The sequence below is a fragment of the Emys orbicularis genome, chromosome 6 (genome assembly GCF_028017835.1).
Source record: "Emys orbicularis isolate rEmyOrb1 chromosome 6, rEmyOrb1.hap1, whole genome shotgun sequence".
Lineage (NCBI taxonomy): Eukaryota > Metazoa > Chordata > Testudines > Emydidae > Emys > Emys orbicularis.
Window position 1 is genome coordinate 95,754,853 of NC_088688.1, and position 19,567 is coordinate 95,774,419.

Genomic DNA, 19,567 nt, shown 5'->3' on the forward strand with positions numbered 1-19,567 from the left:
TGTAACTCCACAGAAAGGAAAATACAGCAAGTCTCAGGATGCGCAAGTTGGTATAGTTGGGAAAGATTTTCAAAAGGTGTAAAGGGCAATTAGGCATTTAATTCCCACTGAAAGTCAATGGCAACTGGGCAGCTAAATCATATTTGTGCCTTTGAAAATTTATCCCATATTAGGTCCAAATTTTTGGTTTGGTAAGTGCCCTACCCATATCAATTGACATTATCAACGCCCTCTTAGAATGGCTGACCCAGGCATCTCTTAGGCTCCAATAACGCACTGATAACCTCACTGGCAGTCCCCACGATTTACTCAAACCCTACTAAAGTCCATGCAAGCACTGTGTGAGTGGAGAAACCTGTTTGTACAGAACTCATTGCAGGATCAGGACATCTGAGTTTCATTAAGAATATCAGTTGTTAGTTTATTGGCAAAGTCCCACCTACATTTTAATCTATCTATAAACTGTACTATTTTTGGAAGCTAAGAGAAGTGATCATTTCTTTTATATAAGTAGACAGATTTTGCATGTGAAATGTTACTGATATGAAAATATTTTTATTCTTGGATTAAAAGATTTAAACAGTGTTTTTAGTTGGGAGGGAAAAAAAGCAGCATTCAATTTCACTGTACTAAAAATAATTTAGATGGATCTCATTCTCAAAAAAATATACTACACAGAACCAATGTTCCCTATGCTGACATCTCCAGTAAAAGATCAGGGTTTCTTTTTAATAAAAGTGTAGTTTTAGTGTAGTTTTAGTGCAGTGTAGTTTAAAAAACAGTGTAGTTTTAGTGCAGTGGTCCCCAAACTAAGGGGCATACCCCCCTAGGGGTGTGGAGGAACGTTCAGGCGGGTGTGGTGGGACCTGGGCAGCCCCCACGGGGGGCGGGGAGGGAGCGCCACCCAGCCCTGCTCTGCCCCCAGCTGCAGCTCTGCCCGCCCCGCCCCCCCCCCGACCATGGCTCCTGGGGCGGGTAGGCAAATTCCATTATGGGTAAGGGGGGGGCATGACATAAAAAGTTTGGGGACTACTGTTTTAGTGGCTATTACTTCTGAAGCTCCAGTGAATACAAGAGACTATTGCCGTAAAAAAATAGCAATAGAAGGCCGCTCTGTTCTGAAGGCATACAGGCCAACATAGGGCCTGACTCAAAACCCACTAAGGCTCTGAATTTTGTCCTGCAGCTACTAGGCATGGAAAAACTCCCAGCATGTGGAGTAGCCACAGGTTTGGGTCCCAAATGTGATGCTATGCAAGGTGACTTGATGTTTTAAAAGCCACACACTATGCATTTTTTCCTTTAGAAAATTACTTTGGAAAATGCTAACACAATCCAGATGAGACTCCTTTTTATTAAATTGGTGTCAATAATGGTGATCTATTAAGACTAATAGTCTATTTAATTTGAATAGGGTGACAAATGAAGAGAAAAGATGATGAGATTGAGATTCCAGTCACAGGATTTGCTTTAAACATCTTGAATAGGGGAAAAAGGAAGCGTTTTCAAGACATGGGACTTCTCAACCCCCAAAATCTCACTAACATTTTAGTTGCCAAGCACCAGAGGCCCATTTTACAATTTTAAGGTCATCAGTCCCAGTGTCACCTAATTTTTTAATCCTTTTCTTTGGATCCTGAAAAATCGATCACTCTTTCCAAATAAGGTCTACAGATAAAAATCTATTTCCCAGATACTTGACATAATCCCAGGACACTGGGTTTCTGCACAGCTGCATATGTCTGCCCCAATTCTCTGTCAACAGGCAGAGTATAAACGTGTAATGAATTTCTCTCTCTGAGGTTATATTTCCTACTGTGCAAAGTGATTAATACAATGTGTAGGTACCCGCTGAAGGTAATGTGACAACTAAATGAGCAAGCCAATAGTCAAAGCAGTAAAAGTTAAAAGGATCAAGTTGTGACTCTATGCCCCCATATTCTTCATAGAGATATTGTTATGATATGAGAATGACATAATTATGATGTATTTTGTGCAAGATAAGGCAGGTGAGAGATATCATTGGAAAGGTTATGATTTACAGAACATGATTATCCTATTTGTATGCATGTATCGTATCTATATCTGAAGTTAGGAATATTGACTATGTATCTATTACAAGTGTGTTTACACCTGGGGAACGCCCACCAGATAGATTGCAATCAGTCTAGATGGCTTGCTGTGAGGAAGAGCCATCAGAGAGAACAATAGGTCTTTGAAGATGCTAATTTCCCACCTTCCTGGGAAGTCTTCCTGGGGACACTGCAAACAGCCTCTGAGTTATGGCTGCAGGGACATGTGACCAAGGCACCTGGTACTGTAAACCATGAAAATACTAGTATTTTTCCACTGACTGGCATGGGAACTAAGTTTGGAAACAAAGGGTTTCCGCCATATGCAAAAACTAAGGCAGAGGAGTGACATCACTGGGGTTCGTTCTTCTCCACTGACTCCCCGCCCAAGATGACCTCTGTAAACACCTAAGAAACAAAGCCTGAACTGGGGAAGAAGGGCTGATCCCAGGCTAGAGGGTTTCTGGCCTGTGAAAGAAATACCTGGAGTTTTAAGCTGCAAGCAAGTGCAGCTTGCCTTCAAGAACCTCTGCAATCTGCCTAAAACAACATTTAGGGTGAGAATATGCGACTTATAACCAGTTTCTTTAGTATATTAAGCTTAGCTTGCATGTTTGTTTTATTTGCTAGGTAATCTGCTTTGATCTGTTTGCTATCCCTTATAATCACTTAAAATCTACCTTCTGTAGTTAATAAACTTGTTTTGTTTTGTCTTAAACCAGTGTGTGTGGACGTCATAACTGCGGCACAAAGCTGTGTATATTCCTCTTCACATTGAGGGAGGGGGTGAATTTCATGAGTTTATGCTGTACAGTTCTCTGTGCAGCACAAGATGGTCTAATTTTGGGTTTACCCTCCAGAGGGCTGTGTGCATTTGAGTATCTGGGCAGTTCCTTAGCTGAAGCCTTCCAATGCAGAGGCTAGTTAGAAAGCCTATTTGCATGTTACAACAGCTGGGTGTGTCCCTACCTGTATGTGTGCTGGTGAAAGTGAAAGACCGGGAGTGTGTCTGCAGCTTGTCACAGCATTACAGGGTGAAAGGGAGACCAGGCTGGTGGGTCAGGTGGGCTCAGTGGTACCCCAGTTCCAAGTAGCAATCCCAGGGGGAAGGGAACCTGTCACAGAAGTTCTATATTTCAAATACAGGACAGCACAAGGATAGATGGTTTAGGAATTTAAGGCAACAGGATTCAGAGCTTTCACGTCTAGGCTGCTAGTTAAAATCCAATCCTAATAGGTAGTGATTACAATTGACCAAATAATAATCAAATAACTTATTTAACTAATTATGTGATATTTCTGAATACCATGTTTGAATTCCTCTCGCTCCCTGCCTCATTCATCCAGTTTACAGCCAGTTGAATAATTCTAAAATATATTAAATTGAATAATTTATTCCATACATTTCACAATGTTTTTAGGGGAAGTTATGTCCAGAATTTGACCAGCACTAGTCATGACCCAAAACTGTGAGCATTTGATAGTCTCCAGGGACTTATATGAAATAAAGTGGTGATCTCTCAGTCCAGTTCCCAGTAGACAGATGACCACACCTCAGTGAAACCAGGACAACTAGCATTCTTATTGCCATTCTCAGCAGAAGGGCCCAAAGTGAAATGGATATGGGGATAAGGAGACTGAACTACACTTTCATCTCTAGAGGTGATTATGAGTTAGAGGCTTACTAACAGGATACCACAGGAAAGCTTACAACATGGCTGTCCGTGCTATACCTATTCTCTTTTTTTTTTTTAAACCGACTTCAGAGTCCAGGACTGTCCATCTCATATCTTTCACAAACACTACATTCACAACAAAACAAACAGCAAAGTCACAGTTTGACCCATATTCTGACAAGGTAAGGCCTGTAATCCTACTATCCTGCAGGTGGACCACTGTGCCAGCTTGGAGCCCTATGGATTTTAATGGGACTCTGTATCTGCATAAGGATCTACCCACATAAAGTGGATTGAGCATCAGGGCCTAAATCTTTAAGAGCCCAATTCTGCCAGCTTTATGTGAAGTAATACCTCGCTTTGCAAATAGTCCCATTGGAATCACTGAGCCTACTCACAGAGCAAGATACTAAACAACATGAGTGAGGGTGGTAGAATCAGGTTCTAAACTAGTGGGTCCAATTTTTGGCATACCAGTTTCAGCAATGTACCTTTCAAAGACTGATAAGATTCAGGAATACAACTTTTCAGACTGGAATATATATATTTATTATAAAATACATTTTTAAATGAAGTAACTGAAAAATACCGAATTGGTGATATCATAGTCATTGTAAGGTTTTGTTTATTTCATGTTTTACTCTTTTTCTCCTTAAAATAATTTTTGATTATGCTGTTTTTCCATTGGGTTGTTTTATTTTTTAGGCACTGGTCTGAGGATTATAGCCACTGCAACAGAAGATAACTGAAGATCCAGAGCTCAGACTGCATAACAGGAGTAGTAAGGATGGAGAGGATAAGAATGTGAAAGGAAATTAGTTACACTAACTACGCAAAAGGGATACTATTAAGATAAAAATCCTCATTAGATTATTAAAAACACAGAATTAAAAAAAGATTGATTTTTCTTCATCATTGATGCTGTTTACTTTTTGCATATATTTCAGAAATACTTCTACTAAACTTTTAAGCGTGTGCAGCTTGTGAACTGTAGAAGCATATTTGTGTGCTAAGAGGGCAGCACAGCTTACTCGCCTCAGTTTGTTTTGGCAGCTTCATGTGCATGTATCTGGCTGTGGGGAAGGGTTCCATATCTTTAATTCTTACAAAAAGAGGTCAGTGTATAACCAACACCTATGTCTACATACAGGCATGCTTACTCCTTTCTTTACTTTATGGTACCATGCACCTCATTTTGTTTCTCCAGACCAGAATGTGCTTCCCAGTCAACCTCTCACAGTAACCAAGATCAGAGCCAAAAAATCCAGCAAGCGATACAATTACATATGATTTCCCTCATTTTTCACACCTTGTCTCATTCTTCATTGTTGTAGCACCATCTAGCACAGCTACATATACCAGCTTATAGCTAATAACACAGGTTAAACAGAACATACTGCAACATTTTCCAACACGTAGTATGCCTCTGCTAGTAAAAGGCATATCTCAAGCTGGCTGTTCAGCTGTCACATGTCACAACTTATCAGGTATGCCACAAATGAAAATACAGTGTTTTTCAAATGGTAGGCTATTTAATTCACTGAGACACACATCAACATTCCTACACCCACCAATCAAGTACAGCAGGGCTTCTCAAACTTGTAACTACCAACACCCACGTTTGGACTGTCCAAATACTCATGACTCCTATGGAGTCTTATATTTGGAGCAGTGACCATCAAAAACACTGGGCCAAATTCAGGAAAGCTGTCTCAGCCCAGCTAAGCCTAGTGTACTAGAGTGGAGACTCACTCCTGTGCAGGAAAGCCTACATTTTGGGGGGATGGAAGTTTATAATTTCTCTTTGTGTACATGGCTATTTGGCAGGTCTGTCTTATAATGTCATCTTATAATGTTATTTTTGATGTGTCAGAGCATATCTAATATTACAAGTATCCATTTTCTTTGTAAAACAAGAAATGAAAATCAAATCAATTGGGAAAAACATGAAGCAGAATGAAAAACAAAGGTATGAGGCAGAGTGAAATAGCAGGGCTCCTGGTTACAAATAAGGGTTACCCCTTAGTTAAGCATGATGGGTAGAAACTGAAGTGCTCATGCTCAGAGCTCGTGGCCATATTTCCCATTTGGTTCAACTGTCAGCATGTTTGTTTGGGTTTTTTTGCCATTCTCTGCACCATGTGGGTGTGGGTCACTTGCCAGGAATATCTGCGTAGATCTGAATCATTTCCCTGCCTTTGCAGGGGCCGCAGGCATTGCCACACCTTGGTCTCTCCTAGACTTTCCCGGTGGCATTTAACAGTCTAGTCTCCTAGGGACTGTAATATTTTGATCTAATTTCAGTTGTTGGGTTTAATGTGTGAAGTCTGTGTGGTGTTGGGGGCCTGTGATATACAGGTCAGATAGATGATCTGGTGGTCCGATCTGGCCTTAAACTCTATGACACTTTGAAGGACAGGATTAGAATTCAAAACGACCTCGACAAACTGGAGAATTGGTTTGAAATCCACAAGATGAAATTCAATAAAGACAAGTGAAAAGTATTGCACTTTCAAGAAAAAAATCAAATGCACAACTACTCAATGGGAAGCAACTGGCTGGGCAGTAGTATTACTGAGAAGGATCTGGGGCTTACAGTGGATCACAAATTGAGTATGAGTCAACTGCCATGTGACTGGGACATGGGCAGCCCTAGTGGTTGGAGCAGGAATCACTCCCTATGGTCAGAGCGAGAGTCAGGCCTAGTGGTTAGACCAGGAATTGATAGCCAGAAATTGCAGCCCAGGATCAGAACCGGAGTCAGAGCCCAGATGCCGAAGACAAGGGTCAGAGCTGAAGTCAGAGGTCAGGAATTAGAGCCCAGAGTCATAACCGGGTTACCTGGAGTGAGGCAAGGCAAGGCAGGAGCAGGGCTAGAACAATGTAGGAGCAAGGCTGAGCACAAGTAGGCACAGGAGCTATCGTAGCCCAGGGCAAATGCTCTGGGCAGCCACTGAACTGCTGCTGGGTTTAAGAGCCAATCTGCTGACTCTTCCAACCAATCAGGTAGTGTAGCCCATGAGGCAGCCTACTTTAGGCCAGCTGCGCTCTTAGGTTGCCCAGAAACAGGCTCTGCTGCAGACCCTGATTCCTGACATCAATAACATGATGCAGTTGCAAAAAAAGACTATTATTATTCTGGGGTGTATTAACAGGACTGCCCTATATAAGACACCGAAGGTAATTATCAATGCCAAGCAGAGCAGGACAAGGCCTCAGCTGGAGTACTGTACCCAGTTCTGGATGCCACATTTTAAGAAAGATATGGACAAATTGAAGAGAGTCCAGAGGAGAGCAATAAAAGTGATAAAAAGTTTAGACAATCTGACCTATGAAGAAAGGTTAAAAAAAACTGGGCATCTGTAGTCTTGAGAAAAGAAGACTGAGGGAGACCTGACAAGTCTTCAAATATCTTAAGGGCTGTTACAAAGAGGACAGTGATCAATTGTTCTCCATGTCTGCTGGAGGTAGGCCAAGAAGTAATCAGCTTACTCTGCAGCAAGGAAGATTTAGGTTAGATATTAGGAAAAAACTTTCTAACTATAAGGATCGGAAAAAGCCCTATACTAACTATAAGGATCGGAAAAAGCCCTATACTAACTATAAGGATTGGAAAAAGTTAAATATTGGAAAAAGTTTCCAATGGAGGTTGTGGAACTGCTGTCATTGGAAGTTTTTAAGAACAGACTGGACAAACATCTGTCAGGGAGGGTCTAGGTTTACTTGGTTCTGCCTCAGTGCAGGAGGCGGGACTAGATGACCTCTCCAGCCCTACAATGATTCTATTGATGTTGAATTTCCAAAGGTCATTCACTTTACCTGCATAACTATGTGTTAATTTCAATTCTCACAAAGAACAGAAACCTATCTCATTTGAAACACTTCCATAATTTTAACTCCATGATCCCCCTGTAAGTTAAAACAACCCTAACATCCAGTTGGAGGCAAGATGTCCCAATACCCAACTTGGGAAACACTGAAGTTCAGCATTTAGAATTGCTGAGAGATACTAAGCACATTGGTTATGAATTAACTCTAAGACAGTCCGACACTACAGAGATGGGCTCGGTTTAAGAACCTGAGTAGAATAGAGCATGTAATTTGTGTTTGAAAACCAGTGCTCAACACAACGCAATTCATTCTCACTTTCTGCACACACAATTTCCATTTGGGTTCTCTCAGGGAAGCTATTATGAAACAACTAAATGAAATGAAAAAAAAAATTAACTTCTATTTGTGACCTGAATTGAAATATATTGTGATTCTTTACTACTCAGAGATCTGGCAGTATTTTGCACTGAACCCAATCTTTTATAAAATTCTTCATTTCCTCTGTGAATCACCCTGGACATTTTCTGTAAAATACAATCATCAGGGAGCAGAAGGTGAGAGCAGAGCAGAGCTTAGCAACGGCACCTGAGTCAGAGAGTGACAGTGAAAACAGCCTGCAAAGTATTTTATTTTAAGACTACATTTTGGGGGCTTGACATTTTAATTTATAGGAATCTATGCTCTAGTCTTAAACTAACTCACACAACCTGAAGGATTCACAAACAGATGTGAAACAAGCCAAAATCACAACCCACTAGAGCAAGCCTGTCCTCTCCCAATCATGCCCCACGTTTCACACCTACACACCAGACTACTTACTTAATATCCATATTGTATCTGTGTCAGGTGAAAACACTACATATGTGGAGAAGTGAAACTGACTTAGGCTCCCGCAGGGAAGCTCACATAATGTCCTGGAATTTCATATTTAGATGAAAAACGTATAAAATCGCATCTCCCTAGAGCCTAGGAATATGAGGAGGATATTCGTATGTGTTATGTTTGCTAGCTAATATAAAAGATACCTAGCATTCATGAATTAGGCTATAGATAGCAGTTATTTGTATATTAGTGTTTAAAATTTACCTATATAGGGCTTAACATTTCCACTATTAATTGTAACAGGCTTTTTTCCAGGATCCTCAAGTACTTTTGACATATATGCATGTGTCCTAACTTGCATCTTGGGTATCTCTAAGGCACTTAACATAGTATCTGGGGGCTTGTACATAAGCTTATGTCGCTCAGCAGTGTGAATAAGCCACCCCCGAGTGACGTAAGTTACACCGCGCTAAGCACCAGTGTGGACAGCGCTATGTCAGCGAGAGAGCTTCTCCTGCCAACATACCTACCACCTCTTGCATAGGTGGTTTTAGTAGGCCGACAGGAGAGCTCTCTCCCATTGGCATAGAGCATCTTCACCGGACATGCTGCAGCCACGCCGCTCTAGCACTTCTAGTGTAGACTAGCCCTAAATTGTCCCATCCCTCAACCAGCATTTCTCAAAACACAGCCTGTCCTAGATTTAGCACCCTTTGCTCTTTTTACCTTGGGGCACGTCTTCACTACCCGCCGGATCGGCGGATAGCAATCGATCTATTGGGGATCGACTTATCGCGTCTAGTGAAGACGCGATAAAATCGATCCCTGATCGCTCTGCCGTCGACTCCGGAAATCCACCGCGGCAAGAGGCGGAAGCGGCGTCGACGGCGGCGCAGCCGCGGTCGACTCGCTGCCGTCCTCACAGCCAGGTAAGTCGACCTAAAATAAGCAACTTCAGCTACACTATTCATGTAGCTGAAGTTGCGTATCTTAGGTCGACCCCCGCCCCGTAGTGTAGACCTAGCCTTTACAGAGCATTCACACCACACAAGAGTGGACACCTAGGAATGGTCACCAAATATAGATTTGTTAACCACAGTTTACAGAGAGTTGAGTCTCTACAGTAACCAGGTCCCAGACCACACAGGTCTATACATTTGACAAAAAACAACCTGAACTACCCCTAGAAGTAGATGGGAAGATAGTGCAGTGCATGGAACACACATGTAACATGCTGATACCAACCTGCTCAAATCGGTGAGATGTTACTTGTGAGCTACTTGTGTAGCAACCTGTGTACTAGCTGAAACTTCTGAGCAGTTTAAAGGTATCCCCAAGATTAATGAATTAACATAGTCCAACATGAAGGTGATAAAGTTGTGGATGATTGCAGTAAGGAATGCTTTAGCAAAGGAAAGCCTCAACCTCTTTGTTAACTACAGATGAAAACAACATATAAATAGAGCATATCAAAACATTTCAGATTTTGAAATTTAACGAAAGACGTTTTTTAAAACAAAATTTTCTTGAAAAATTCTTATTTTTTGACCAGCTCTAGGTACAAGCCAATGCTGCTGCCTAGTACTCCAATAACAGCTGCAAGTCCAAAAGCGACCTGAGAATGCAAATTTATTTGACAAGTGGTGGCACATCAATACTATCAATGTTTTCTTCTCCCTGCCAACATCATTTTCATCTTATCGGTTCATTTGCTGCCTGGATGGTTGAAAAAGGAGACAAAGCTAAGCAATATCAGCAAGCTAATGGTGAAGTAGCCCCTAAATGCATCATAATCCTCACTGTACAGGAGGCATGTGGGACTGAAAACTTAATGAAGAGTAACCCTCAGGATGAATGAGCAGTACCCGACATCAATCCACCCTTTCCAAAGCCAAACAGGCAATTCAGCAAGATCTCTTGGTAAATGGTATTAAAGGCTTCTCATATCATGCTGATAGGCCTAATGCAATCAGCACAGACCTCTAACCTTTGTCTGCTGCCAGAAGATCAATTATATTAATGTATTCTTCATATCGTACTAAGGCCTCAAACAAGACTGATAGGGGTCTAGGAAATTGGAAAAAGAATTGTCCCATCACTGTGAAGGGAGCTTTGGGTACTATGGTACGTGACAAATGACAAGTCGTAACTGACAAGCTCATTAACAACAAATGATGGTTTCTTGAGATGACCTATTCACCAGTTGGGTAAGAACAATGGGATACAGCAGGATTTTGAATAAAGAGGGTGGTAAAGAAGGGCGGAAATCTAGAGGTAAACCCAAGTCTTTCTGAGATCACAAGCAGCTTTGAGAACAAAGCTGACATCACAAGATTCATGATGATGTTGCAAAAGTTGGCAAGTTATAGTGCGGATTCACCAAGCTGCTCACCATAGACTTCAGCACTCCTGCCCCATTTCCTTGACTGCTGCAATAGAATTAATACTGAATAACTAAGGATTTGTAATCACAATTGCTCAATAACCACTTTTATGGGAATAAGGGCCTGCCCCTGCTCACATATAAGTCAAGGGGGAAATTTCCATTGACTTAACTGGGAACAGGGGATCTTGCCCAATGTGTGCCTGCTGGCAGATAGCAATACTGCTTGCAGTGGTAACACTGTCCTATCCTTTTTATCCTGAGAAGGATACGCAACAGTCTATAAATGCAAAAACAAACAAAAAAAATCACACCTCTTAAAGAACGTTAAGGATGTAATGCAAACTCATGAAAAAACAAAAAAATTAAGGCTTAAACTCTGCCCTTAATCTGCCCTGTTGTAACTAGATATCACAGCACTTGGTATAGATCAGACACTGAACTGAAAATTCTGCATTGCCTGTGCAAAACAGGGCAAGTCAAAGATGGCACGGAAAGCTAAAAGGTCAAAGTTTCCAGTATAAATATATTTCTATGTTTAAATTACTTCCTCCGAGAAAAAACTTAGGACAGAATTCTTGTAAATTTCACTTTAGAGACTTTACATATAACAAAACAGAGAGGCCAGGCACAGGGAGCAGGAAATGCTGTCATGTATTGTACGAAAGGGGCGATCATGCAGAAATAATAATCACTAGTCTGTTATTCTAGGGTGAAAACAATGTTGGCAATAAGATGAACATTGTGAATAGACTGATGTACAGTATTTTCTGGACTGCCAACCCCATAAAGTAAATAAAATGCAGTAGTAAGCTTATGAGGGGAACGGGGAAAGGCACATGAAGAGCAAAGACGGAACAGATGAAGAAACATGAAGAAGCCCAATCAAATGCCTGTCCTGATGATAACCGAGGCCAGACGGGTGAGGTGATATCTTTTATTGGACCAACTTCTGTAGGTGAGAGAGAGAACCTTTCAAGCTTCCACAAAGCTCTTCTTCAGGTCTGGGAAATGTATTCAGAGCGTCACAGCTAAACACAAAGTGGAAGAAATTGTTTATCATAACCAGTTAACATTTATTTCAAGGGAAAGTGCTGTTCAGCCCTGGGCTAGAGCATGCCCAATGCAGACAAAACCTTTGGAGAATTTAGCTGTTAAAATATAAGAAGTCACTACTGAGCATGTGCAAACTGCACTTTTCAAAGGTTTATAACCTTTGGCAACCTTTGGCCAACATCCCTCAGCCCACGCCGCTTCCCGCAGCCCCCATTGGCCTGGAACGGCAAACCGCAGCCAGTGGGAGCTGCAATTGGCCAAACCTGCGGACGCTGCAGGTAAACAAACTGTCCTGGCCAATCAGCGGATTTCCATGACGGGCTGCGTGCCAAAGGTTGCCAATCCCTTGTTTGTAATTTGGCCAAATTGAGGGAGATTGTGATAAAGATGGCAAAAGGCACATCCCTCACACAAAGGCTGGCCACACTGCCAAATTTCAAGGCTCTGCTTCAAAGAATGTGGGCGTGAGAGCCTTTAAAAGAAAAGATTGCCAAAAAAAATTTAATATAGGCTTAACACCATAATTTTCTCTAGCCTCATTCTAATAAATGGTTGAATCATTTTGGCTGAAAATCCCCCCTCCCCAAAAAATCAGCTTGAGGCAAACACCCAGTATTGGAAAAATTTAGCCTCTGACCAAGTTACAGTTTGGCAAAGTTATAACACAACTGAAAACAGGGTCTTATAATGTGAAGTGTTGGGCAACCTTAATAACAAGCAGCACGACCAGCCTCAACTATAATACTTACACACAAAATTCTATCAACACAAGAGAGATTGGGAAAAGAGAGGGATAATATAAATAATAACAGTGGTCTGTATAACCCCCAAATCCCACAGGAGGGGACTTTGGGGTGAAAATTCCTCAAGGGGCGTACCTCAGAGAGATACTCCATATTGTCCTTACAGGAGGGTTGTGAGGCACAAGGCTTGCCCCCTCTGGAAATAAGAAGCCCCACCTTCACACCATTGTCATACATATGGAAGCTCTGGCTCCCAATGATTTACTCAAGCAGCATAGCTGCTCTGGAATGAAACTTGCAGAGACTTCCCTCTTGCCCAGAGTGGTACCCAGGTGGCAATGCAGAAGATAAGGGTAAGGTTTATGGAGCTGGATGCTGGATACCATGCATCCCATCTGGCACTGTGCCCAGCTCAGCATTTCCCTTCAACTCCATCCAGTCTCCCTCAACATGAACACCAGATGTGCAGAAAGGGCTCTGCTAGGTTCTGTGGAGGGAGAGTGCCATGGAGGTAGCAGAACTCCATTAGACACAGAAGAGGCAAGATTTGCCTGTGAAGAACTCCTCTGCACATGGATCAGGTGAGAACAATTTGACCCAGCAGCAGATAGCCCAGTTATTTACCAAGTTCCATCAGCGTGCTCGGTGTGGTACAACCTGAGGGAGACATGGTCATGCCAAAGAAGCGCACAATCTAAGTGCCAAAGTCAGTAAAGCAGGCACATCCCGTGGTCCAAGTCAGAAAGGTACAGTAGCACAATCTCCATTATGCTGAGATGATTGCTGGAGACTGATGCAGCTCAGAAAGCCAGTGGCACAAGCCACGAAAGGGGCATAGTCAGAGAGTGTACAAACTTAGGAATTTCACTGGGTCGTTCACAGTGAGTGATGGGAGCAGATAAAGTGCTCTCCCTCAGTGGGAGTCAGAGAAGAGGGCAGTGATGGCTCACATCCTTGGAGTAAAGGTGCAATTAACCACTCTCTGAACCAGATCTTCTGAATCCCATTTTTAAGATTCTGATCATTTCTGAATCTGGCCTGGTATAATATTAAAGGGGAGTTATCAAAAATCTGCTGCTTTATACTCCTGCATGCTCATTTTCTGCATGACTGTTTCATTAGAGAAATACAAGAAAAACAAAAAGGGTTTGAATATTTTTAAGATACTTGAAGCCAATGGAGCTCATCCAATTTTAAACCAATGTAACCGAGATCAGAATTTCACTCATTGCTTTGACACAGCTATGATGATTCTGGGACAGCGGAGGATAAACAATATGGGTGCTGAGAGCAGAGGCACCTCAGTCAACTATACAGCACGTTAGGTTATTTGCATACCTTAACCTTACTGATTAAAGGTTAATTTAAAAGATTTTGTAAAAATGCCAAGCTTGCACTGTTTAAGATGTCACATTGTTTGCAGAATGCAGCATACATCTTACTTTAGAAGCCATTTCTTCCATAAACTACTTCACGGTTTGGCTTTAAATTGAGGATGGCTTCTACATTTAATTGTTTCCCTGCTGAAGCTTATATGGAAACGGCAACGGTACCAAACAAGGGCAAACTGTGTTAAAAACTGTAGACTAAATGAGGGACAATTTCATGAGAGCAAGTTTCTAAACAAATAAAAGCAATATGGATAGACTTAAAAAGGGACAATTATTTGATAGCAGTTCCTTCCCCATTGACTTGTCATGACCATCAGTCAGAGTACAAGGTGGCCCACGGAACAGGGCTAAAGATGCACTTCCTGTAATACACATACAGGACTTGGCTATCTGACAGCCTTATACAATTGCGGGTTTTTACAGTGTTAGATTTTACTGGATAATGTCATGTCCAGGAAAGATATAGGGTACATTTTCAGAGACATCTCTACTTGCCCTCCACATATGCATTCAAATTTGAACATAGAGTTTGGGAGACTGGTGATTGAAAATTTACCCTGAAGTATCAGGAAATGGAAATTACACTAGTCCAAGTTTTAGGGCTTGCCAAATTAAATCCCAAACCTATACCAAAAAAGTGCTGCTAGTTCAAGCAACCAGCAACAACTGTAAAGGTCCAGTACATCAGCAGGGCTAGAAACAAATCCTGAAAAAAAGAGTAAAAAGATGGGTCTTCCAGTTTTAGAACTGTAGACAGCGTTTGCTGCCAGCCACGGAGGTCTTAGCTTACAACCTGCTAATTAATATAATTTTGATCATGGTAGATTGATTTAAATCAAGGCAATTTAAATCATGATTTAAATGACCAAGTGGAAAGCCGCCATTTAAATCACTGATTTTAATCAATTTTTTCATTTGTACTTCAGTTATTTTCTATAGAAAAGTACATTCTCATTTGATATAACTATTAAAACATGTTGATTTCAACTAAATAGAGCCTTTATACTAGATTTGGTACATCTTTTTGCTACATATGAGGGTACATTATAACTACATACATTTATTTATGCAATTATATAGCTTAATATTTTCTGATTCTTATTAATTGTACATTTTAGTATGTTAGAAAATGGTGAATTATATATTGCTAATTTACTAGATAATTAACTTTTGCTCACGATCTGTTTCAAGCTACATTAGGGTGGTAACTGGTATTTAATTAAATACACAAAACAGCATATAAAATTTATCTTTATTAAACAAAACAATCTTAAATGTTTTGGATACATAAACTATTCTCATCAAAACATGTTCCACATTTACAACTAAATTATAAGTTTAGGCCTTAACATATTTTGTATTGAATTCAGATTTCATTTTAAACTGATTTTTTTAAAATGTATAATTTAAATAAAATCAAAAACGCTGTATTTTTAATTTTTTTTAAATCATCAATTTTTATCCACCCTGAGTTTGATTAACATCTTGTCTCTATCTCCCACTTCTATCATGATTTTAGCAACCAATGTAACCAACTACTAGAGTTAGAGACTAATGCGTTAGTTTAGGCCACTGAAAGGCCAACAATCCAGCATTTCTGTTTTCATATTCAGGAGATGCTACATAACTTCACTAGAACCTATGCAAAGAAAATGCTGAACTTAAAGAAAAAATGAAGCCCAATATTTTTCCAATATAAAACTTTAACAGGGGCTCAAATTATAAGTTTAATGTGAGTGTAACAGTTACACTTCTACTTTAGTTCTTGTCCCCAGATAAACAGTCTCATGATGCATCTGATGAGGCCTGGTCTACACTGGGGGGAGGGGGAGAAAGGAACGGGATCGATTTAAGTTACGCAACTTCAGCTACATGAATAACGTAGCTGAAGTCGACGTACTTAGATCTACTCACCGCATTGTCTTCACTGCGGTGAGTCGACTGCTGTCACTCCCCCATTGACTCTGCCTGTGCCTCTCGCGGCAGTGGAATACAGGAGTCAACGGGAGAGCACTTGGGGGTCGATTTATCACATCTAGACTAGACGCGCTAAATCAACTCTTTCCCCCCCCCCCCACTGGATCAATCGCTGCCCGCCGATTCGGCGGGTAGTATAGACATATACTCCGATTATACACAGTTCCATTTCCACATTTGAGAAGTGTTATACACACACACACACACACACACACACACACACACACACAATGAGATTATGGGGAGCAAATATCACAGTACATAAAAGTTAGAGATGAAAAAATTATCCAGTCCATTCCTCTGCCAATGTAGGATTATCCCCCTACAATATGTTTTATAGGACTTCATTCTGTCTAGTTAAATGTGCCAAGTGACAATAGGTACTTCCAGAACTTCACTATGTCACAGTGTAACAGATCTCACTTATAAGAACTGCACACTAATACCACTGCCCAACAGACAACATTTTCTCTTTCGTAATTACATCCAGTTTCTCCTAGGCACCTCTGCAGAGGACAAATGTAGCCACTCTAAACAGGGTTACAGGAGGACTAGTTCACTAGGCTCTCTAGCAACAATCTTCACAGAGAGAAGAGCTGTGCAAACAAGGAAAATCTTGCACTGAACATTCAAGCTCAGCCTGATATCATGGCACTGAAAGGTCTACAGCCAAATACACCCTGCTGAGAATGCTGTCACTTGCCCTTGAAAGTTTCACCCTCAGATAACTGCCTTTTTAGGATATTTCCTTGTAAAACTCCTGGTATCTAGAATGTCACAAAAGGATGCATTCTGGGATCTCTTCAGCCAAAGAGAACGTGTCAATGAATTTCACAGGAAAGGAATTTTTTTTTTTAAATGATCAATTAAAAGCTTATTTCTGTGCTGAATGCTTTCCCACCCTATACACACAAGAGCTGGTTGAGTGAGAATATTCAGCACACAAATCTGGGTTTAGCACAATTTTCATGTTAGCTTTGTAGTTAACCTTTACTAGGAAAAAGAAAAACCCATGTTCCTTCCATCTTTAATAATTAAAAATAGCGTCATGGAATTCTGCCAGACTCTCCCAAACTCCCACCATTGGACGGAGAAAAAAATATGAGATTTTTTAAAATGTAAAGGTATTTGAATATACCTTCTCAAATATAACTATAAAGTTGCTAGCACAACGGTATAATGAACACCCAAACTGAGAATATTATAAGGTTGTATTTTTATCTCCAACTTCTGGCACCATGTACAAAGCTTCTCTCTCAAGATGCATAGGGTCACCATAAAACAGTTTTCTTGCTGTACTGCTGGGCACAATATATGGCTATAGATCTAAACAGGCTACGGTACGTTCTCTACATTACATAAATGAAGGGGGTAGGGGGAAACCCCTATATATTTTAGGCACCTCAGAGGCTTTATAAAGATGTTAAAAGGTAAGCAAATAAAAAAAACCCAAAAAAACAAAATGTATGTAACCCTTCTGCCCCTGAGTTGGCAGCAACAAGGGCCGGGTTCAGTATCTAGGGGTTCCGTTTCAATAACGCAATGCAAAACCGGCTCAAGCCCCCACCCAGTGACCTGGGACAATTACATACCACCCCCCGGGCGCCTCTAGGAGGCAATACTTCCCCTCTCGCAAGCACGGAGTCTGAGTGTAGCAAAAGCCTTTTAATAAAGGAGGGAAACAATGCGGCATTATGTTGAGGAAACACCACAAACAGGATTCATAACACAAACCGTGAGCAAAAGACCCACCTCCAAGTAAGTTTGGCAGTGTCCTTTTCCCCTCAGGGTCTTAAGTCCAATCACCCCAAAGTCCAACAACCCAAAAGTCTCTGTCCCTGGTCAGTGCCGCCTCAGAGTTCAAAAGTTTATCTGCAGAGTTTTACCCCCCCCCCCCAGACTGGGTGGAAATGGGGGGGAGGGGCACACGGGGTGTTAAGGGGCACCTTACGTGGTCCGAGGCCGACTGCACCGCCTCTCCGTGGAGTTCTGCTGCAGCCTTCACCACGAATGGCTCCGCTCTACCAGCCGTCCCCGCAAACTGCTCTGCTCTGCTCCGCTCGCTCACTGTTCCGTGGGCCGCTCGAATCATCCCACAAACTGCTCGGCTCTGCCAGCCACTCCACTCCACCAGCCGTCCCATGAACCGCTCCAGCTGCCCCCACAAACTGCTCAGCTCACTGTTCTGCAAACTGCTCCACTCTGCCGGCTGCTTAGCAATATCTCTTCAGGCTCCCCGACTAGTTAACACAACACTCAGTGATCTCAGCTCAGCAATTTTAGCTCTTTTAGTGATTTCAGCTTGTAGTAGGGGAGCCCCAGTGCTGGTGCACCATTGGCCCAAAGTGAATTCAGCTCAGCAATCTCTAGCTAGACTCCTAATGGAAGCAAAATTAGCTCTGCTATTCAACAGTGGAGAGAGGAGGTAGTGCAGTTGGTGTTCCAGGCCCTCAAAAGGGGCTCATACCATCAGATACACATACCTGTCCCCAACCTCTCTCAATTCACTGGGTTTTGGAACCCATGTCCCTTGTCTAGCGAATGCTACTTAGGTGATGGTGAGACCCTCTGTCATAAAACAGTTTCATTGTCCTTGATTCACATAATCAGGGTAACAACACTTTATTCCTCCTGCCCCAATAACAGAGAAACTGGGGATCACACAGCAGCCAAAGTGACCATTTTGGGCTGCCCTGGGCTCATGCTAGGTGGGGTGGGTGTGCCTATGGAAACAAGATCAGCCCTTTAAGTTCTTTTCCACACTCGCCACAATTCACCACCAGATGTCAGGGTAGAGCTCATCCTGACTCTGCTTACATCTAGATAAGTTAGATTTAGATCCACTGTCTGCAAAACTGAAATTATCTTAAGTAGGAATGGCTAAATCCAAATTATAATGCTTTTCCCCACCTAAGTCCTTATAAATATGATCCATCTCTGAGCCATATTTTCTACATTCTCCAGAAGATGGTTTGACCTTTGCAGACTGTAATATTAGGCTAGAACAACTTTTAGTTGTTTCTAATGGAAATGTTTCAATGTATTGTTTTTAACATTTATGGCCATCTTCCAAGATAACCACTGCTTTTTTCTGTTTTCTCATATATAACCTAGTCCCACTCCTGTCAAAAATCAACGGCAAAACTCCCACTGACTTCAATGAGAGCAGGATCAGAGCCTAACTATACCATGCACAATTATAGACATAACAGTAAATGAGAGAGAAAGAACAGTAATAGGATCATTTTCTCATCTGAAGATAGACTTTGAAAAAGAAAAGAGACATAGTTTATAAACAATTCTACTCACGCAGTATAAATTTCTCTTCCCTCATTATTTATTACTAAAGGCATTGGTACTAAATTGCATATTTGCTTCTTAGTTCAACTCTTCCTGCAGCTTATATCTCTGAGCCTGCAGTCAGAATCCTCTATTTTTGACCCTGAAATCCACAACAAATTGTGATGCCACAGGTATGGGTCACATTCTGTTCCCCGGTACATTACTGTAAATCCACAGTGCAGGTCCATTGAGTTATTTTGGATTTACACTGAGAGCAGAATATGGTCCTATGGCTTCAAGTAGAAATGAACTAAGAAACTGATTCTGTTTAAAA